General features: G+C 36.0%; 1 pseudogene; it reads right to left on the bottom strand.

Moving 5' to 3' along the window:
• Positions 1-3,085: 3,085 nt before the first annotated feature.
• LOC114114203 (U6 spliceosomal RNA) lies at positions 3,086-3,182 on the bottom strand (annotated as a pseudogene).
• Between the last annotated feature and the right edge of the window lie 3,054 nt (positions 3,183-6,236).

Below are 6,236 nucleotides of genomic sequence, written 5' to 3'. Positions count from 1 at the left end.
AAGAATCCTCACATTGTTGGTAGAATTCGTTTCCTCAAGGGACTTTCCTGACAGTCCAGTGGTTGAGACTTTGTGCTTCCACTGCAGGGGACATGGGTTTGATCCCTGATCACTGAACTAAAATCCTGCATGCCACACCACTTCTTCATGACACCTTTTTTCTTCAGAACCAGAAATGTAGAGAGTTTGTTTCTACTGCTTCAAGGTTAGGTCTGATCCAGCCAGAACAATCTTCTATTTCATTAACTCAGTGGTAACCATTTTATCATTGCCATATTTTATTGGTTAGGAAAAAAGACACATTTCTGCAAGGGAATGGATGCCAGGGATTATGGAGGCCACCTTATAACTTTGACTGTCATAGTTGGCCTTATTTATTATTTATTCATGAATTGTTCCTTCATATCTACTTTTTTCCTGTATGGTTATTTATTCCCTTTTGCCAATTTGTAAAGGTTCTTTGTATACTATAGGCATTATCCTTCATCTCTATTCTTTATCAAATATATTTTTTCCAAACCAAATCTATTATTTGTACATTGACTTTGGTTATACGTTTTTTAATTCATAAGATATTTAAAAATTTTATCTTTTTCCTTGAATTATCCTTGTGAAAAATTATTTATCTAAGATTGTGTTGTCTAGTATTATTAACTAGTCACATGTCCTTTAAATTTATATTAATTAAAATTAAATAAAATTGAAAATCTATTTCTTCATTTCCACTCATCACATTTCAAGTGTCACATGTAATTATTTTAGACAGTGAAGATATAGAATATTTCTATCATCAATAGCTCTATTGGGCAGCAATAATCTAGTTGTTTTAAATAAAGAACTCCTATAGATATTTAAAATTTTTGTTTCTCATATTTTCTATTTGTTAATTTTATATTTTAACCATATTAACTTCTTCCTCTAATTTTTTTTGTTTGTTTTATATTTCTTTCTCAAATGTTTTGTAGGCTTAGAAAGAAGTTCCTGTTTTCCTCCTTTTCTCCACTTGATTATTTATTATCATACTCATTAAGGATGTACATTTACTTTTGAGATCAATTTTTTAGAGTCTTAAAAATTTAAAATACAGCTTTTGGGTATAAGGATTATATAGACATAAATTTCATAATTTCAAAACTGTTAAATTAGGTTTCCACAAAGCAATGTAACAACCGTGTAATTGTCTAAGACTCTTCATTGGTAAAAACCTAGCATCAACTTGAAATAAGTTGTTGATCAACTTGAAACCAAGGAGTAATAGATAAATCAATAATAAGCAAGTGCAAACAGAAAGATACTAACACTAGCTGATTGAATTTAAGTATAATAAGAATAAAAAAAGATACAGAAAATATGATGCAAATGTCTAATTTTATATATATATATATATATATATAGTTTGCTGTCTATGTCTCTTGCCCTAAACCACCATATTTGTTTAGTCATCTCCCCAAACATCTTTATATATAGTCATGCATGGTCATGCTCCACAGGCTACCATTTCAAACTTGTTGTCCTGTTATGGCGTCTATAGTCACCTTGCTTACCCCTGGCCTCTGCCATTGAGATCAATCAGCCTCACTGCTGCTAGGGATTTCAGTCCTATAACAGCATCTTCTATCAATAATTCCAGTTTGAAAAAGAAGAGACATGGCTGAACATTTTATCAGGGCTGTTGCCCACTCACAATGTGCTCCTTTTTAATCTTCAAGGGGCAAATCACGGACCTCCTGATGAGAGACAGCCGGTGTTGCTTATCGTCCTTTGTCACAGATGCATTCTACAATTCCCACATCAACCGTGGCTGTTTCCTCTGCAGTCTGCCCTGGCAGTCCGAGCACATTCTACGCTTTGTATGGTCTATTTATTTCAAAGTGCTGAAGACACATCTCAGAAACATAATCAAATTGGCTATAGGGGCATAAGTGAAGATTTAAAATTGTGTCATGAGTTTCCCTATGGACAAACTCTTTTTCACTTTTATATTCTGCCCCCTTGATTCAGCTCCCATGGGATCTACTCCCAGTCAAATCCCAGTCCCTGTTGTGAAATGCTAGGCACTTATGGCAGCTCCTCTGTCATGTAACCTTTCCTTTCTTAGCAGGCCTAGCACTTCTCCAGTTGGTTAGCTTATAATTGATTTGTTAGGCATGTGAGGGTTATAACAGCCCATGGTGAAGAAGACAGACATTGACTGGGAAAGGCTCTGCTTTATCTGAAAGTTCTGTATAGCTCTGAAGCACAGGGCTATATTTTATCCTTTAGCAAGAGGATAAAATATAGAGTTACTTTTCTAGATTGAGAAACCTCAGGGGGACTCGGGTCCTCATAGTATTGTTTCCTCGACCTAATTTTCCCATTTCAAGTCTCAGGGTCCTTGCATAAGTGTGATCCAGGCTTCATGAAAGAGATTTGCAAAGATGAGCATTCTATGTTTATGTTTATCTATGTTTATCTATACTTGAAATAAACTTCTATTCCAGTCTCTTAACATGATCCGTCCACCCACTAGAAAAAATAATTGTTTTAATAAATGTTAAGGAAACCTCCGGCTCACATTTTTATTTTTTATTTTTTATTTTATTTTTATTTTTTAGTTTTTATTTTTAAATTTTAAAATCTTTAATTCTTACATGCATTCCCAAACATGAACCCCCTCCCATCTCCCTCCCCATAACATCTTTCTGGGTCATCCCCATGAACCAGCCCCAAGCATGCTGCATCCTGCGTCAGACATAGACTGGCGATTCAATTCAAATGATAGTATACATGTTAGAATGTCATTCTCTCAAATCATCCCACCCTCTCCCTCTCCCTCTGAGTCCAAAAGTCCGTTATACACATCTGTGTCTCTTTCCCTGTCTTGCATACAGGGTCGTCATTGCCATCTTCCTAAATTCCATATATATGTGTTAGTATACTGTATTGGTGTTTTTCTTTCTGGCTTACTTCACTCTGTATAATCGGCTCCAGTTTCATCCATCTCATCAGAACTGATTCAAATGAATTCTTTTTAACGGCTGTCCCAGCTGCATTTGTGCCTCTGAGGGCTGCCTGAGGGCCGAACCTGAGCGGCTCACATTTTTAATCGAATATGGAATGCTTTATGAATTTGCATGTCATCCTTGTGCAGGGGCCATGATATTCTTTTTTCCAATTTTATTGTATGTATGGCTGAAGCAAGCACTGACTCTCTTAAATTTTTATTTGAATTATAGAAATTGATGTTTGATTATCCCAAGTCTGTCACTTTTTCTTTTCAAAGTACCAATGTTGCTTACCAACAGCTATCTAATTTCTCAATTATTATTATTACTATAATAGCCGTATTTCTAAAATATCTCTAGCCAAAGACCAGAGACATTTTATTTATCAGATATCAAATACCTGTGCATCCCTTTCCAACTGCAAATAAACCAAATTCAGAAGTGAAAGTGTTAAAAACTATAGTTTTACAACAAACCACGGACTGTCGATTTTCCACCTACCACCTGAGATGGAGCCTTCATTTCAGCGGTTCACCATATTTTCAATACCAGAATCCCTTTCTACAGTCAGCTGCCTAGGGATCACTTCTTATATCCTAGAAGCAGAGATTGAGACAAAGATTAAGGTGTGCATGGTGTATTGAGTGAGAGCTCTGTAGGAAAATCCTGTAAGAGAATGAAGGAAGTCAAGTAGTTTAGGAAAAATCTGAGCAAGGATGCGAACTAATTTTGGTGTGGTACACACAGGGAATGAGGGCTATTCCTTAATAGTGAATTACCCCAACAAGAGTTGCATCATCCTGAGGCTAAGGAACAGAATTTCTATGATTTTATTAGTTAGTAAATGGAGAGAAGGTGACGTAACTGCCCCGCTGTTCCCAGGAAAGTTGGCTCCCTTCAGCCAAGGGCAGTCCTTCTGAGAAGGTCACAGTTATAAGCCATTCATTTCAGCACTGACAATAGAGACAAACTGGTAAAGAGGATCTGGGTAAGGCACCAAGAAATTTTACCACCTACCTGCAGTGTAGTTGAGAAGCACTAGTGGAGTGAACTGGAGAAGGCAATGGCACCCCACTCCAGCACTCTTGCCTGGAAGATCCCATGGACGGAGGAGCCTGGTAGGCTTCAGTCTATTGGGTCCCTAAGGGTTGGACATGACTGTGTGATGTCACTTTCACTTTTCACTTTCATGCATTGGAGAAGGAAATGGCAACCTACTCCAATGTTCTTGCCTGGAGAATCCCAGGGATGGAGGAGCCTGGTGGGCGACAGTCTATGGGGTCTCACAGAGTCGGACACGGCTGAAGTGACTTAGCAGCAGCAGCAGCAGCAGTGGAGTAAACACTGGAATAATTCAAACTTAGAACTTTCATAAAGAAAGTTTATTAACACCATTTTGAGCATTTAATTGTAGATCTTAGCTACTTTATTACTTATTCTGATGATTTCTAACTTCATCATTTATTTAAGAGTGATTCTATGTTATGAATTTACTTATGTACACAGAGCAAAAGATAATGTGAGGAATAATGTTGCTCTCATGAACTTTATAATAAGTCATCAACAGTTCAAGAAACCATGAAAAAAACTCCAATAGAGGTATTATAATAATTACTATTATAAGCCAAGGGACACAGACATCAATGTGAAGTCAAAGTTTTTGATAAACATCTCAAGTACTGAGGGAAAAATTTGAAATATTTTTTGCTGTGTCTTTTTAATCAGTATAATTATAAAAATATATTTTCTTTTTAAAGAGGAAGTTTGAGTTCTTTAATGTAATCTATCATCACAGAGCTATTATATAAAAAGGGAACGGTGAAACTAGATATTTTGTTATAATCAGGTTATGCCTTTGGAAAATAATGGCAATTTCTGCAGTTTTAGTTTAAACAAATAACAATCACATTACCATTACATTATGTATCTTTCCCTTATTATAGCAGTTAATGTTGATCTTTTAGCTAAGCTCATTCAGCAGTGGCTAGCCACAGATATTGAGTGTTAGAGAGCAACTCTTCTATTTAAATCTTCTTTAAATAAAAGACAGGCTAACAAGACTTCAGTTAAGAATTTATTTTTGATTAAGAGCAAGTCTTATAACAAATACAGTGATCAATAGCACACATGGAGAAGATTAGCATGAGATAACATGAACTGAAAGCTCTCCTTTTTCCCTCAGCTATTCACAACTTAAATATCTGTTGAAAATTATGCCAGGTTATACCCACAATGAATAGTAATACATTTATGGAAAAATGGAAAATTCTCCTTACAGTAAAAATGTTCCTGGTATTTGCAAAGGAAGAGTCTAAAAGTGGCACACAATGCCAGGAGGATGTTTTCTGTACTCTTCAAAAGCTTTTTGTTGTTGCTAGCAGAGTAGTATTTTTAGAATATTTTTAGGAAGACATTTTCCAAGATTTTTTCCCATCCCAATGTTTCACAGATTGCTACAGTTGTTTTTATTTAACAAACTGTTTACAAAAACATTTCCATTCAGAAAACTATGGCTTAAACAAAATCTAATTATATTTGCTGCAAAACCTCTGGGAGAACTAATATAGGTTCTATGAATCTCTGACTGAAAGAGAATTATTTAAGCTATAGGACTTTGGGACCCATTTTTCCTGGAGTACATCATGTGGTAGGTTCTGAGAAACATATTTTAGAGAGGTTGCATTAAGGTAAGTTCTATACTCACATCTTAAATGTCATTGTTACTGAATATAACAGTACTTCAAAGAATGTGAATCAGTCAGAGTCTTCTCAGGAGACAGAATTACCCAGTAATTTGAAGAGGGAACATTTAATATAAAGAATGTTTAAGTATTAGATTAATGAAATGGTAGATACTTGATCCTTGGAGGAAAACCTATTACAGACCTAGACAGCATATTAAAACAAGAGACATCACTGCCAACAAAGGTCTGTATAGTCAAAACTTTTGTTTTGCCAGTAGTTGTGTATGGATGTGAGAGCTGGACCATAAAGAAGGCTGAGAGCTGAAGAATTGATGCTTTCGAATTGTGGCGCTGGAGAAGACTCTTGAGAGTCCCTTGGACTGCAAGGAGATCAAACCTATTAATCCTAAGGGAAATCAACATTGAATGTTCACTGGAAGGACTTCAGCTGAAGCAACTTTGGCCACCTGATGCAAAGAGCCAATTCATTGGAAAAGACCCTGATGCTGGGAAAGAAAAGACTCAGGGCAGGAGGAGAAGGAGAGGACAATGGATGAGATGGTTGGAT

This window comes from Ovis aries, chromosome 3, assembly GCF_016772045.2.
Source record: "Ovis aries strain OAR_USU_Benz2616 breed Rambouillet chromosome 3, ARS-UI_Ramb_v3.0, whole genome shotgun sequence".
In the NCBI taxonomy this organism is placed as follows: Eukaryota; Metazoa; Chordata; class Mammalia; order Artiodactyla; family Bovidae; genus Ovis; species Ovis aries.
Note: the sequence above shows the minus strand (reverse complement) of the source record. Positions and strands in the feature narration are given on the sequence as shown.